The sequence below is a fragment of the Dipodomys merriami genome, unplaced genomic scaffold (genome assembly GCF_024711535.1).
Source record: "Dipodomys merriami isolate MVZ:Mamm:240054 unplaced genomic scaffold, mDipMer1.0.p SCAF_6, whole genome shotgun sequence".
Taxonomy (NCBI): Eukaryota; Metazoa; Chordata; class Mammalia; order Rodentia; family Heteromyidae; genus Dipodomys; species Dipodomys merriami.
Window position 1 is genome coordinate 46,435,179 of NW_027206179.1, and position 17,981 is coordinate 46,453,159.

The window sequence follows — 17,981 nt, forward strand, 5'->3', positions numbered from 1 at the left end:
TCTGCTCACTATGTGTCATCATGTGAAATCCTCCTTTTTCCTATTCTTGTTATTTTCTTTATTCATTTTAATGAGTAGATTCCCTAAACAAAAAACCTGAAGAGTATTAAAGAAGGTAGGCATACTTATTTTGTTTGATAAACAGTCATATCATCACTTAAGAATAAGGTACCATTGTTGCCTCCTCCAAGCACTGGTGGCTCACATCTGTAATCCTAGCTACTCAGGATGTTGAGAACTTAAGATCTTGGAAGAAAAGCTGTGAAACTCATCTCCAATAAACCACTAGAAAACCAGAAGTGGTGCTGTGTCTCAAGTGGTAGAGCCTTGAGCTGAAGAGCTGAGGGACAGAGCTCAAGCCCTAAGACTGACAGACCAAAAAAAAAAAAGGTACTAATAAACTTTGTAATGATTTGGCAGAAATCATGTTTTAAATGGTTATGAAATTAAAAATTACTAATAATTGACTATTACTTTTATTTTCATAAAAATAAGCATTTAGATTTTCTAGAATGATCTATATAATTTGAGCCAATATTGAAATATATTAAATCAATGAAAATGGTAATTAGATTATTAAAACAAATGCAATCAATGTAAAATTCTTCTACCCTATTTACATTATATGAAAGGCCAAAATCATGAAAAATATATGTAAAAATTTACTGATAAACTGTCAGTGATTATATCAGCAATGACCTTTTATTTATTGATAGTTAATTGACTTTTGATAGTTAATTAACTTTATCCAATCAAAAACACAAATGAACTTTTAGAAGACCAGGAGAGACTGTCAGTGATAACCTGGTGCCATGTAACAATGCATTTTTTTTCAACTAATCCATTTTGGTAAAAAGGCAAGACTAAAATAAAATATGTAATTAACCATTGGGCTGACTTGCATGACATTTTCTCAGTCCTTGAACCATATCCTTTGTATGTAGTTATAGGCAATCATACTGTGTTTTTATCACTTCTGAAAACCTAGAAAATTAACAGTTTGGTTTGCTTCTTGACCTGGAATTAATTTCTATATCATCAAACAATTATTACCTAGTGACTTTCAGTAAAGTGAGTAATTGTTTATTGTACTGCCTATTTGGTAATTGCAGTGTTAGCAGGAGCTTAAAAAATGCTTTACTTCCTAACATTCTTTATCTTTTTAAGAACACTAATTTTAAAAGAAATTATTCAGCACATCCATGTTGTCAGCGTAGATTTAGATGATTTTTCTGGTCACAGATCATTGACCCAATAACTGGAGTCATTTCGTTCATTGGAGTCCATTAGACACCAGACGTCTGTGGTAATGGCTCAATTCAGCTCTCAAAGTGAAGATAAAAATTGTCAGGCCATTTTTAAAGATCAAATGCACAGTAGGTTGAATACATTGAGCAAGAATATCAAGCATAATGTACCATCATTCAAAATTGAAGTTAAATATTGATCTAACTCCCACGGTACTGGTGATATTCCAGTTCTTCTATATTCTCCACTGAAAGCAATATTTCTTTAGAATATTTACTGCAGAAAATAGCATCTTGTTACAAGGACAATATTTAACTACTAGAATTATTTAATTGGGATGTCCCCTGAGCAAATGTTATATCCACACTACTAAGAAAATGCATATTGTGTGTATGATATATTAAGAATGGCTTTGTGTACTCATTCTGAGAACATTATAATTTTGTTACGATCTTTTATTGATAGATAAATCAAAGTTACTTTAAACACGGATAGACTGAAATCTGAAGATAGGTAGAAGGTTAAAACACATGAACTTACAGTTGAAATTCTATCTCTTTTTCTGGTCTATGATTTAGACGATGCCTTGGATTCAAGGTATTATGTTCACGTAGTTTCTTTTTCATTTGCTGCAGTACTACTAGAGTCAGGGTTCCAACACAGCTTTTTTTTGGTACTTATTTTGGAGAGGGAATCTCACATGTATTTTTTCTTGGCTGGTATTGAACAACAATCCTCAGGATCTCAGCCTCCTGATAACTGTAATGCGCCACTAGCACTTTGCAATATCTGTTATCTTGTCAAGAGTTAATTCAAAAAATTAAAAAAAACCTCCTTTGCCTTTCAAGCATTGTTCACTATTGCAGAAATTTTCTAATATTCACCACTTGAATTGAAGTTCAGGTTAATAAGAACTATTAAGCTGAACTATACCTCTTTATCTTTTAATAACTTCACAGTATCTTTCTATTTTTGCAACTCCATTTATTTCCTAGGAAATGTACTTTATCATCCCCCAAACCCCAGGACAAAGTTGGTAGAATAAAGAAATAATAAATCACCCAAAGTTCCATGATTTCCATGACAAACTCTTTCTTTCTGTAATCTTGACTACTTAAGTATTGGCTCACTTTCATTATTGTGATGCCTCAAAATATAAACTTTTTTGGATGTTTTATCTTGATGTTATTAAAAGGTTTATCTGCTATGAGAAGATGAGATAAGTTTATAAACAAGGAGTAAGACTAGCACATCTTGTCTGAGAAAAGACTGTGGAGTGTGTAAGAGAGAATTCAAGAATGCCATCATAGTTTTGATGTCAGCGTCTGTACTTTTTGCTAAATTTATTTAAAATGATAGAACTCCAGAAAGAGCCATTTCTGGGTGAAATTATAGTTCTTCTTATAGAGATATGAGATTCATAAGACATACTGGAGACATTGATGAAGGGATACTCAATTAAATTTTGATGGATAATGGGCACATGCCAGATAGTTGAATAATTGCAGTTTTGAATCATCAAAGATTGTAATTCAAATAGAAGAAGGACTTTGAGATTGTTTTCCCTTAAATGCTTATATAAGAGTTCTATTGTATAGTCTTAAGAACTTTATGCTTAAGTCATCAAGACTTAATTACTCACTGTACTTTCCTTGTTGTTTTATTTTTTCTACTACATTGGAAACAGAAGCTATATAATAAAATAAAAAATAAGATGAGATCAGTAGCAACTGAAAAGATTATTTTTGAAGATACCTTGTTACTTCATTATTCTAGTTTTCAGTTTAAACACAAGATTTAAGATGAACATTGGATATAGAATGGATAACTATTAAATGATGATTGCTGGATCTTACCTTCACTCCACTAAGGTTATTGATTTTGACTTTGTGATATTTTTCTTCAATTCTAGTTGGATTCCTTTTTGCAGAAATGATAGCTTCTTTGTGGTGTTCAATAACCAATACTAATATATTAAAAATTAAAATAGCACAAAATTTGTGTTCCATAAAGCATTATCTTTCACCCTAACTAACTCATATACTTTGCATCTTGCAATAATTGCTGACTTCAATTCCTTAGTAATCCCCATTTTAAGCCTCTAATTATTGGAGCAAAATTTCTTCTCTCTTGATCTTCAGCTCTTTATGCATGTAAGGTTCCAATGTTTCTATCAACTTGTTTTAAACACTCTTACCATCCAAGTACTCTTTCTTCTTCCTAAATATGAAGAAAAGTATTAGCAATATCAGTCTTAAAGCATTTATGCTGCAGAAGACCTTTTTTTTTTTATAGAACTAGCTCTGGGTTGACATATGGATAAAAGATTTCCAGTTTCTACAAATACAGTTGCTATTTCTTGAGCTGTTTGTAACAGTTATGTTTGTTTCTATTCTGAGAGATTAATATTGTTCCAAACACAAAAGAAAATTTATCGATCTGGGTATCAATAGAAACTTTGAATATTGAGTTACTGTGGAGTCTCACAAAGTGTTTTGTAAGAATTAGGCCTGTTTTATACAACTTTGTCAGTAGAAGACCTTTGAAAACCCCATTCTGCTTTACCTGGACTTTGTCTATTTTGTCTTTCCCTGGAATAATGTTTCTGTGTGTTCCTTCATTATGATAAATCATGATAGTAAGACAAGAAGGTAGTAATTTGAGTCATTTGTGAATCATTGAAACTAACCAACAGATTACATGCACACTTAGTGATTATTTATTCTTTGGCACTTCCTCAATTCCCTTCACTGATCTTAATTGTTTGAAATAATTGGCAATGGTCAGAGTTAGTTTATTAACCTTTTCAGTTTTTTTCTAGCAGTCACCATGTATCTGATCATTTCTGGAGAAAAGACAAACCATACTGACTGATTTGACTTTTGTTTCTTGACCATAAAATGCACAGACTTCTATCAGTCTCACAAACACTAAGTACATCTCTCAATAATATGGCTTACCTATTTTCTAGGTAAATATTTAACAACTTCTATTCTTTCTGTCCCTCACCTGCTCCTTCTTCATCCTGATTCCTCCTTGTTGCGTGTTTATCTTTTGTTATTTATATTTCAGAGAAATTGAAACACAAAAAGTAATATGTTCAGAAAGTGTTGATTTTGCCTTAGAGAGTATTTCTTCTTCTGGCATAAGATTAGGAACTCCAGGGCACCCCCTCCACCACCCTTCTAAAAAAAAAAAACTTGACATTACTTCTCCTGTTACATATGTATAAATTCTGAAAGTATCTAATTTTGATTGTATTCTCTTGCCTCCCTACTGTATATATTCCCAAGTGCATTAAATTGTGCCTGTTTCTTAATTACTTTTCAAAATTCTTTATTTTTCCTCTCACCTCCAAGGAATCTATTGAGTCTTTGATGTTATTTTGATGTCTTTATTATGTTTGCACAATATGCCTGATATCTTTATTTCGATTTTTTGTCGGAATTTTCTCCCAGCAGGCTTTTTTTTTTTCAGTCAACATTTCAGTGAAATTCCTCTTGCCTGTAATATCAAGAAGTACCATGTTGCTAAAACCACTAGTTAATTATCAGTTCTTTGTTTTGTTAGATCATGTTTCTATCCCACATGTATTCTAAACTCCTCTGGCCCACACCCTTCAACCACACGTGATTTGCTTCCAAGAACTTTTGTTTTTGAAGTAAGATCCAACTGTTAACTCTGCCAAACTAGTCTCTCATCCTGCCACATCTTTCTCTGCCTCCAAAGTAGCTAGCACTTCAAGATATAGATCACCATTCCTGGTTCTGATGCATTTTCTTTACTTACCATGCAGAGCATATTTCAGTGTATATTAGGTGAAAATAATCAGATTTGGTTTGCCAGATCCTCCCATGAATGTAAGTACACTGATTATATTTACCTTCTTTAATAATCTTTTATTGTTGTTGTTGTTGGTCATGGGGCCTGAACTCTGGGCCTGGGCACTGTCCTTCAGCTCCTCAGCTCAAGGATAGCGCTCTACCATTTGAGCTACAGCACCACTTTTGGCTTTTTTTCTGCTTATATGGTGTTCAGGAATTGAAACCAGGACCTCATGCATGTAAGGCAAGTACTCTACCACTGAGCCACCTTCCCAGCCCTTTAATTATTCTTTTTTTTTTTTTTTATGTCATTCCTCCCTCCACCTTTTTCTCTCTCTCATGTATCTACCTAGAAATATATTCCACTTTCTGGTCTTCGTTTTTCTTAATATCCACATATGAAGGATAAAGTATGGATCTCTTTCACAATTGCTCCATTCTCAATCACTACCTACCAATAATGTCTTTCCCAAATTAGCATCATGTTGAGGCTAGATTTCAACATAAGTATATTAAAAGGCCAAAGCCATAACGGGAATCATACAATGAAAAGAACCTTGTAGTCCATTAGAAATCAACAAAAACAAACAGAAGTGCTGTTTTTTGTGTTTTATTTTAGTTTATTTTTTTGTCGGTCCTGGGGCTTGAACTCTGGGCTTGTGTACTATCCCTGTACTCTTCAGTTCAAGTCAAGGGTTCTAAGACTTGAGCCACAGCACCACTTCCGGTTTTCTGAGTGGTTTGTTGGAGATAAGAGTCTCCCGGAGTTTCCTGTTCCTGCTGACTTTGAACCGCGATCCTCAGATCTCAGCCTGCTGAGTATTTAGGATTACAGGCATGAGCATTAGTAGTGCCCAGCTCTTCGATCTATTTTTAAGTAAGCATTAAGTGTCAGGATAGGTTGAGACCTCCATCTACTCTGTTTTTTGTTTTGTTTTGTTTTGCCTTTTTGGTCAGTCGTGGGGCTTGAACTCTGGGCTTGGGCACTGTCCCTGTGTTCTTCAGCTCAAGGCTAGCCTCTACAGCTTGAGCCACAGTGCCACTTCCGGTTTTCTAATGGTTTTTTTGGAGATAAGAGTCACACGGACTTTCCTGACCAGGCTGGCTTTGAAACATGATCCTCAGATCTCAGCCTCCTGAGTAGCTTGAAGTTATAGGCATGAGCCACCTGAGCCCAGCTTGTTTGTTTTTTAGTTTGTTTTTCCTGGTCCTGGTCCTGGGGCTTGAACTCTGGGCCTGGACACTGTGATCCCTGAGATCCTTTTGCTCAAGGCTTGTACTTTACCACTTGAACCATAGTTCCACTTCCAGCCATTTCTGTCATTGATTAGAGATAAAAGATTTATACACTTCCCTGACTGAACTGGCTTTGAACTGTTATCCTCAGATCTTAGCTTCCTGAGGAGCTAGGATTACAGTCTAAATTGAAATTTTTAAGGAGACTTAAACTGCTACTTTAGTACATTAAAATGTTTTTCCTAGGAATTTTAAATTCTAAAGAATGGAAAAGAAAAAATATTTAAGTAGATGTTGAAAGAAATGATAGGCATAACTTTGATAAAGATACACTGTACACACCTATAGACAAGTTATATAGCAACCACCCTTGTAAAACCATTAAAGATTAAATTTTTTTAAAGGTGATGGGAACACTGAATCATTAAAACTGTCAATGAAAATTTGAAATGATGAAATACAATATTAAGGCCTATTCAAAAACTTGGAGGAAGAAATTATTTTTTAATTAAGTGCTGAAAATAAAAGAGGTATCATTTCAACACATAGTAATAGTCTAAAATAAAGTTTATAAAGCCAAACGAGAAAACTCATTTAAAATAAAAGAAAATCAATCCATTGGTATTAGACACAATTTAGGAACCTACTATACATTAAGGTGCTATTACCAACAGAGGAAAATAAAGAAAATATTAAAAGCCACATTTATGTTTATTATACCTGCTAAACATTTTGTCGAGTACATTTGTATTGTACATGCTCAGTGAAACACAATCAATAGCAATATAAGAATCCTATATGAAATATATTATATGACAATTGTTAAAACTAGCAAAGGAAAAAAATACAATGAAATAAAACTAATATATAACCTGATACAATTTATCACTGATATACACAAATCAAAATAAAATGGTACAATAATTCATTAAATGTTAAAATACTTCAGCAGCAAAACTGCAAAATAAGAACGTTAATCAATTGGGTAAGCATCCAGAGTGGGATTACTGGGTCATAGGGGTGCTCCTTTGAGGAGCCACCATATTGTTTTCCAGAGTGGTTGAATAAGATTACACTCCAACCAACAGTGTAGTAGAGTTCCTTTTTGGCCATATCCCCATAAGCATCTACTGTTACAAGATTTATTGATAATGGCCATTCTTACTGGGATAAAGTAGAATCTCAATGTTGTTTTGATTTGAATTTCTTTTATAGCCAGAGAACTTGAGCATTTCTTCATGTGTCTATTGGCCATTGTTATTTCCTTTTCAGAGACATCTCTCTTTAAATCTTTAGCTCTAAAGCTACCAGTGCAACCATGTTCACTGTGCTTCCATGAGAAAGAATAGCATTACTCCATTTGTAAGGAAATGGAAAGACGTGGAAAAAATTATATTAAGCAGAGCAAGCCAGGTCCAAAGAAATACAGGTTTCATGGTTTCTCTCATTTGTAATAACTAGAATATGTCTATGATATTCTTAGCAATGGATCACAATTGCCCATTTTCTAAGTGCATAGAATCATAAATAATGAAGCATATCAGTATGAACTACAAGAATTGAAAGTAAGAGGTTCTTATTGTGTCTTATATGGAGTTATTTCTATTTTTTTCTGTTTTAGTTTCCTGTATCCTTTGTCTTATAAATAGACTTATCTGATCCATGTAAGGGAAAGGGAATCACAGAAACAGCAGGAAAAATGATTAACTAATGAAATAATGATCTCACTAGACACTATGTTGGAAATTAAGTTCACAATTTGTAGGGTGAGGGAAGTGGGGAGTGAGAGAAAATGAGGGAGGGGTAACAGAGTTTAAAAAGAAATGTATTAACTACCTTACTTATGTAACTGTAACCCCTCTGTTCATCATGTTTACAATAAAAAAATTAAAAATGTTAATCAAGTTGAACTGCATAACAGGTAATTGAAGCCACATGAAAACATCAATCTACAGAAAGTTATGAAATAAAAATATACATTTTTGGATTTATATAAAATAACCTTTAAAATGTTTGCATATAATTTATTGAAATAGATTTTTAAAGGACTATTGGACCATCATTGTGGCATATTTCTTTAATCTTTGCTACATGGAGGCAAAATTAAGAGGACTAAAATTCAAGTCCTACTTCTAACCAATGGGAAAGATCTTATCTGAAGGATAAATTAAGCCAAAATGCTGGGACTATGGTTCAGCTGGAAGAGGAAAAACAAATCTCTGATTTCAGAGTTCATGATTGTTTATAGGAATATACAAGAAAGAAGAAACAAACAGAAAGCAGGTTATAGACTACAAACAGCAAAATGTAAAACAGCTTAATTTGGTATAGAAGACATATCATTGGGCATGGGTGACTCATGTCTGTCATCATAGCTACACAGGAAGCAGAGATCTGAAAATGCAATCCAAAGCCAGTCTAAGCAGAAAAGTCTGTGAAATCTCTAACTAACCAGGACAAAATATAGAAGTGAAAATGGAAGCTGAGAGGAGCTCAAGGCCTTGAACATGGAAGCCAAGGGAAGCACATGGCCTAGTGTTCAAGCCCCATTAACAAAACACACAAAAAATGTATCCATGTAGAGGTGAAGTGGGACACAACGGAACAAAGTCAATAAAGAATGAAATTGCATAAATAGAATTTACTTCCTACTTTTTTTTGAATTGTTCATTGCTCACAGACTTGTCTCATTATTTGTTACACATATATTATATCCTCTTAATGCATTGATCTCAATTATTGACTGTTGCAAGTCCTGAGGTAGAAGGTACAAGTATCGTAAGATATTCAGGGATAGATTATGGCTCTGACTTCCTCTGGAAGAAAAGATGAACGAATGGAAAAAGATGGAGCTTATGTGTAACACTTCTAGAATTCCTTTGGCACGAGATGTGGTGCACCCCCCCTTGGGTTCCACTATGGGTTCCACTATGCCCTGAGATTCCCGTGGTTGCGATGATCCACCACCATAGAGGGCTTGTGGATTTCACATCTTGTCCACTGTTCTGGTGGTGGGAGTCTCCTGATATTCACTGCAAGACTGGTCTCAGAGGAGTGACGTTGATCAGTGGTAACTTGCTGGCCCCCATGTTTGTCAGCCTGCCTGGACAAGCTCACTCTGACATCTGGAGACTGGCTGTTGCCTTGAGGCTATTTGGACGAATGCCTCTCACCATTCCATACCTCTGTTTCAGAGAACTCTTCTGTTTCATGGTTTTGTATCATTTACTGTGCAAACTTGTGTTATGTACCATACCTGCTGGTAGTTGGGCTGGGAATGGTTTTGGTTTTAAAGGGTAGGGTGATGTTTCATGCCTCTTGCAGGAACCATTTTGTTCTCGCTAACTGCATGAGTAAAGAAAAAAAAAGAATGAAATTGTTTGATTGTAAGGTCATAATCTTCTTTGTACAGTGATAAATTTTATTTATCAAAGTTAATATTATTTATCAATTTTAAAATGTTTTCTATATAGCTTAACAAATCACTGCCAAACCAAGAAACTTAGTTTATTTCTAATGAGAATAAAATAGCATCATGAAAATTTATGAGTTAAAAAATAGTGGTAAAGTAGAAAAGTCAAAATAACAAATATGATAAATAACAATCAGATGATAGATTTGAACTAAACCATATCAATAAATGTATGAAAATATACAGAACCTGTATTCTCTTTTCAAAGACAGAGATTGTAAGATTCCAATTTAGATTAAAATAAATATAATATTAAATAAAAATACCCAATGGAAAAATACCTAATGTGCCACTGAATATTAAATAAAACAGTTTCAGTATTACAAAAGTGCTATGGTCTTAAAAATATGCTTAATAAATATTAAGGAATATATATATATATCTCCAAACACATATATACATTGCCTTCTGCAAAAACATTAAGAGAAATTAAATAAGACCACAATATATTAAGAGAAGCACTGTATATGAATGTGTGTGTGTTAAAAAGTTTTTTTGTATATTTATGGAAACGTCATGTAACTAGAATAGATAAAACAATGTTGGAAATAAGAAATAACGATTAGAACCTTCAATACCTTATCACAATACTTTTTATAAAGCCCCAATTCTAAATCCCATATCATATTACATTAGAGATAGAAACAACAATGTTAAGTATCAGTGGATTATAATAATTTTACATATAAAAAGTCAATTATGGAATAATAGACAAAACAATTCAATTTAGAAATTGTTATTTTAACATATGTTTCCGGAAAAATAAGATAGCACATAGGAAAAAAGATTTTTATTTTATTTATTTATGTTTTTATTGTGAGAATACTTTACAGAGGAGTCACAATTACATGGGCAAGATAACGGGTACATTTCTTATCAAACATTGTTGCCTCCTTTTTGTTTCCCCTTCCCATCCCATCCCATACTCCTCCCCTCCCCCTACTAGATCATCCACCCACCCCCCACCAAAGTTGTTAAGTTCGTTTTTCGACATAACGATTTGTACATCTCATTGTTGCAATGGGTCCACCTGTATCCCTAGTTAAACTATTAGTTTTTTTTTTCCCTTCCCATCCACAAATTATACCAACATCAAAAACTGTGAAAGTATGGGTTATACTGTGGGGGAGGGACATACAAAGCAACATAAAAATCATCTTATAAATATGATAGAAACAATTGCATGAAAGGAAAAAATATTAAATACTTATCTTGGGGTTCATTCCCCTAACATCAACTTATCTGACCTTTTCTGCTTGACTCAGACATATACTAGTTATTGCAAATAAGGGAAACCATGGGACCTATGTTTCTTTGGGTCTGGCTTACTTCACTTAATATAATTTTTTCCAAGTCTAGGAAAAAAGATTTTGACCCTGAGTTTATAATATATTTTCTTATGGTCTTGTTGGTTTTCTATGTATAGGACATCTTTAAGTATCTTTTGTAGGCCTTTGAAGAGGAAAGAGGATGGCCAATAGACACATGAAGAAATGCTCAACCTCTCTAGCCATAAAAGAAAGGCAAATCAATGCAACATTGAGATACCACCTCTCCCCAGTTAGAATGGCTATAATGAAGAACTCTAATAACAACAGATGCTGGAGGGGGTGTGGATAGAAGGGAACCCTGCTGCATTGTTGGTGAGAGTGTAAACTTATTCAACCACTTTGGAAAGTAGTATGGAGGTTCCTCTAAAGACTCCACATAGAGCTCCCCTCTGATCCAGCAAGCCCACTTTTGGACATTTACCCAAATGTTCACAAACAAGACCATACTAAAGCTACCAGCACAACTATGTTTATTGCAGCATTATTTACCATAACTATGATATGGAACCAACCCAGATGCCCCTCAGTAGATGAATGGATCAAGAAAATGTGGTATATATACACAATGGAATTCTATGCCTCCACCAGAAAGAATGACATTGCCCCATTTGTTAGGAAATGGAAAGACTTGGAAAAAATTATGTTAAGTGAAGTAAGCCAGGCCCAAAGAAACATAGGTCCCATGGTTTCCCTTATATGCAGTAACTAGTATATGTGTGAGACAAGCAGAAATTGTCAGATAAGTTGATGTTAGGTGAAATGAACTCCAAGATAAGTATTCAAATGTTTTTTTTTTCTTTCTTGTGATTGTTTCTAACATATTTATAAGATGATTTCTTTGTTGCTTTGTATGTCCCTCCCCCACAGTATAACCCCTGCTTTTATTGTATTTGATGTTGGTATAATTTGTGGAGGGGAAGGGAAAAAACTAATAGTTTAACTAGGGATACAGGTGGACCCATTGCAACAATGAGATGTCCAAGTCGTTATGTCGAAAAACGAACTTTATAGCTTTGGCTGTAGGGGGTGTTTGTGTGGGGGCAGGGAGAGGAGGGGAGATGGGAAGGGATGGGAAGGGGAAACAAAGGAGGAGGCAACAATGCTTGATAAGAAATGTACTCATTACCTTGCCCAGGTAATTGTAACCCCTCTGTACTGTATTTTCACAATAAAAAATAAAAATGAAAAAATATAATATATTTTAAAACAAAGTATAAATGTATTATATATATATATATATATATATATAAATGTAAGATTTACAAATTTAAATATCCATGCAGAAATCTAGCAGAAATTCTTATTTACCTGGAATTTCCCCCCAAAATATTCACATGATATGAACAATAAAATAAGTACTGACTAACTGGATTGCTTAAAAATGAGAATTCAAGAGACAGATCATGGCTGAATATTTTTAAAGACCTATGAAATATCGAGGATATTAGGCTCTTAATATTCAATAAGTAGAAGCAAATAATTCTTGACAATATGAAGAATATAGTGTTCAGTGAAATAAACTAGACACTAAAAGAAAAATATGGAGGAATTTTTTCTCTTCTCTTTAAAACCATTTTTAAAAAAATAGCTTTAAGTTGTTGTACAAGGAGTTATCATTGAACAAAGAACTTAATGAATTCAATGTGTCTTGATCAGTGTTACCTTTTCAACATTCTCACCCTCACTTGGTTCTACCACTTTTCCTTATATTTCTTAATTTTGTGGGATATATAATAACTCCTTGATTGTATTCTCCTCTGACTTCCCTCTTCTTTTGTCTACCATTCTTCCCTTGTCCCAACTTCCCACTCTTGCAAGTTACCTTTTCCAAGTGCTCATTTTGTTAAGCTTTGACAGAGAGGAAGAGGGAGAATGAGGGGAGAGAGTAGAGAGAGAAAGAGAGAGAGAGAGGGAGAGTGAGAGAGGGAAAGAGAGAGAGAGGTGGGTGGAGAGGGAGGACAGAGAAGACCGAGAGAAAGAGTGTTATGACTCAAAAACTATTCTATTTGGAATCAATAACTTTCTAGTTACTGGTGGAGGGAGTCTCAGAAATTTGGAGTATAATATCAGTGAACTATAATTTAGTTTTTCATTTTAAAAACAAATCTATCTTCCCCCACTCTTCATAATTTTACTCTCTGTCCTTACTTTTCCCTATTCTTCATCTTTTTTTCTATTTCCCTTAAACAGGGTAGGGCTGTTTCTGCTATTTGAGGAAAAAAAATAAAAATATTATTTGAAAAAATATTTCAGACATAGAACTCTGTTTCATGAAGCTCAATTCAGTTATATTGACACATGTGTATATGCAAATTCAGGTATACACATAATCAGTAGATAATATCAACTTTTGGGTAGTTTTTTGGAATGTTGAAGATACAAATAAATTCCAAGTGAATTTAGATGATTTTTTTCAGATAATTACTGTATTAAAATGGGTATAATTGACTTATCAACCAGTTTTTAGAATATCCATCCTACAGAAATATATGTGTCATGCCCCTTTTCACAGGTCAGTTGTGGAAAAGAGGTAGCAATTTGTTTTGAGAAAACAAAGAAGATAATTCAAATCTACCCAAGACTAACCTTAGTTCTCAATATTTAATATTTAAAGAGGAGCTACAGAAAAAAAAATAACAAAAGCAAAACAAACAAACAAAAATCTACCCAACAAACCTTAAAGAATTTGAACAGGCAAATGTGTGGAGAACTGATTTCATCTTTATTTTTCCTAGAAATTATTGACCCCATCATTTTTATTACACATTCTATGAGTCCATGCTGGATGCCCATTCATGCATAGAGTTTCTTCAGGTCTCTTTCCTTCCCTCTGAATCAGGATTTGCGAAGCTATAACCTACTGTCCAATTTCAGCTTTCGCTTTAATGGATCTTTCCCTGAGGCTGCATGACAGTTTTGCAGAAATGGAGCCAATGCATCTCAGATGATCGCACACAGGGTGGTCTGTCTGCTGCTTTCACTTTCCAAACATCCGTGACTATGTGAAATTGTTTTTTGTTGTGCTAGGAGCACCGTCTGTCCAAATGCCTGTGGCTTTCTTATTTCGTCTCATCCTTCAACCAGCTGTTTGAGTCTGTCTCCTACAATCATCACCACCTTCCCGTGGAAGAAAAATCCCCACTGTTTGCAGATTCTTTCCTGTAATCCTGCTTGCTAAGTGACTCAGCTGAAGGGCATAGAACTTATCTTTCTTTGTTGTTGTTGTTGTGTTATTTGTATTTTATACTCTCTTCTTGTTGTAGAAGTGCAAAGTTTGTACAAAAGTGAGGCACAAAATAGTCTTTGGTGAATTTAAAGAAATTCCCTCCTTTGCTTATGAAGGGAGAGCAAACACTTTTCTTCCAAAAGTTATTTTCTGTTCAAGATACATTCTGTTCTTAGATGAACAGTGGTACTGAGATATCAGAGAGTTATTCCTCTTATGTGGACTTTTCATAGCTTCCTTCATACCAGCTCTATGAACTGGTAGACTGTAAGCAAAGCTTACAGAATGTATTCATTCTTGGGGGAAGTGTACTTAATGATGGCTTAAAAGTCAGGAAAATTCCAGTTGTGCTGGTTTTTTTTCTTGTATCCCATAAACATCACTTTAGCATACTTACAAAGTTTAGAACCTTGGCACACAAGCACTTCACATTTAAGTGATTCAATCTTTTGGGATTTTTTTATCCTATTTTTTCTTAAAAATATGGGGCCAGCCACTTCTACCACTCCTCCTTAGCCCTACAAAATAGCTCACACTTTCTAGAGTTAACTTCTTTACCCTTCTATCTACTTATAAACATTCAGATATATTCAATTCACAAGTAAATACCAATGTTCAGAGAAACTCTGAAATTACCTTGGCTTTTGCCACTTAAAGTTAGAACAATGAAATGTGTTTTTCATAAAGGTTCTCCCACACTGTCCTCTCACTTCTGTTCTCAAGGACATGTACCACTTTGGTTTAATAAAAATGAAATTTAAAAGAAAAGAGAAGTATCTTTATTCTGAACGTGGTATGGCAATATAGCTAGCTACTTGGGAGATGGAGGCGGGAGGATCATGAGTTAAAAACTAGTTCAGGCCAAGTCAGGAAGAATATATTCAACACAAAATTTAATTCAAACATCTACATGCATGAATTAAATGGAAGAGTACTTGTATAGCGTGTTAAACAGTGAAGGTCTGATATTGCTGCTGTATAGACGTACAATTTGCTTCTTGGTTTATCAATTTTCCTACTTTCAGTGCCCCCACCAACTAACATGGGTATTGTACCTTATTTTATACTGTGCTATATTGGAGGAAGGAAAGAAAGTTTTCACTGTAAAAGATTCCTTTAGGAATTCTAGTGAAAGATATTCTTCCAATGATTGCACTTGTCTTTAGTCCTAAAGACCGAATCAGATGTTCATATAGCTAAAGGGGGAAAATGTGCTTCCACGGTTATTTTCACAGCAAACATGGAAAGAGAAATTTAGACTCCTAGCTCTCCCACAATGTTATTTTGTGATTCTCACAAATTTATCCAATTTCTAATTTTCTCATAAAGTAATAGCCAGTAAAATAAATAACGCATAAAGATATTTTACAATCTCTTGACAGATCAGGAGAAGAATGTATAATCCTCGTCAGGAATATAAGAAAAGTAGTCTTCAACATTTTGGATATGTTTTGAACACAAAAGAAATGAAAATTTTCCCAATAAAATGAGATTATTTCTGATCTGTGAGTTAGGCTGATCCAGGAAGAATGGACAGATGGCAAGCTAAGGAGAAGAGGTAGCAAGTACAAAGATCTGTAGGTAGATGAAACAAAATGTGTTTACAAATTTACAGGAGAAAAGGAAAAAAAGTATAAAAGGAGATGAAACTAAAAATTCAAATGGAAATGAAGGCTTTCTTCAGGGTTAATTCTTTGAAAGAGTCAAAGAAACATCAGAATTCTTTTTTTGTTGTTGTTGTTCCAGTTGTGGGGCCTGAACTCTGGCTCTGGGCACTGTCCCTCAGCTCTTCAGCTCAAGGCTAGCACTCTACCACTTGAGCTACAGTGCCACTTCTGTTTTTTTTTTTCTTTTTGCTTATGTGGTGCTGAGGAATCAAACCCAGGGCCTCATACATGCAAGGCAAGCACTCTACTACTGAGCCACCTTCCCAGACTGAAACATCAGAATTTTGAACTAGTCATGTTAAGGAAAGAACGAACTAAAAAAAAAAAAAAAAAAAAAGTAAGTCAGGGAAATATTTAAGCTGATTACTTGGGAAATTAAATAAATGAACAATGTGAAAATAATAGCTTACAATAAGCATATTAGGTAAATTTAGGAAGTATTGGGGGTAAAATCAATTTTCTGATTTTTTTTCAGTTAGGTTGAATGAACTAATTATTGAGGTGGACTTTCATTAAGGTATATGAGCCAAGATAATGTGACCCAGTTCCAAAAATGAATCATAAAAATTGAAACCAATTATACCATTCTTCTACTCTCTTTCACCAGCCTGTGGCAGATGTAAAAACAAAAGTCATATTTGGAGTTGAATTTTTTTTTATATCTGCCAGCCATTGTAACAATGAGATGTACAAGACATCATGTTGAAAATGAACTTTACAACTTTGGGGGGAGGGAGAAATTGGGGAGGGGAGGGAAGTAAAGGTAGGGGGAAAACAAAAGAGGCGGTCACAATACTCAATAGGAAATGTACACATTACCTTATTCATGAAACTGTAACCCCTCTGTACAGTATCTTTACAACAGCAACTAAATATATATATATATATATATATAGATAGATAGATAGATAGATAGATAGATAGATAGATAGATAGTTATAGGGAAAGAGATATCCTACATGACAATGCATACGCCAGTGTAGACCTCTGGAGTATCTGCCCACAAGCTGACTCAAATGCAATAGTTGCAGAACTGGAAATATGATAATGTTATACCCATTAGATAATATGGGAGTATTTCTTACAGCAGTCTAAATACTCTCAGTAAATAGATACTTAGTGAATAAAATAGTAAATTTCATATTTATGGAACTTGATGGATATATAACTAAACAAAATGTGGTAAGGCTCTGGAGTTAGATTAGTTGGGTCCTTACTTCCTCCTAACAATTTCCTAATTGGCCAATGAGCACATTATAATAGTCACTTTGCATCATTTTTAAAGATTATAAATTGAGATTACAGTTCATGTTGTAGAGCATTTAAAAAGAATATTAAAAAATCTTTAAATAAGTTACATTCCCGATAATATAGAAATAATATTGTATAAAATCTTACTAGGCATATTTATTTTGATTAGTATAGCTAGTAATATATTAGATAATATGAATGGTAGAAAACTGAGGGGTACTTGATTAAGAAATAATAACCATGAGAAGTACAAGTTGTCATGTCGAAACGAGCTTTACAATGTTGATGGGGGGGGGGAAGGCGGGGAGGATTGGGTGGGGGGGAGGCTGGGAAGGGATGTGAAGGGTAAACAAAGGAGGAGGCTGCAATGCTTGATAAGAAATGTACGCATTAACCTGCCCATGTAATTGTAACCCCTCTGTACAGTGTGTTCACAAAAAATAAAAATAAAAAAAAGAAATAATAACCAAGTTGAGTTTTCAAATACTATGTCACATATTGGGGTCTAGCACTCCGAACAGTTCTGTGGGATACAAATATAAAGGGAGAATTAATTTATGAGCATCTGATTACTCAAGACGAGTGAATTGATGAGTTTGTATATCATACTATAAATTAAATAATAAGATCTTGGACTTATCCTGAGAACTAAGGCCATGAATGGGAAGATTGATGAAGATTAGTTTATAAGGAAATTGAGGAATATTCTAAATAATTGAGCTGTCA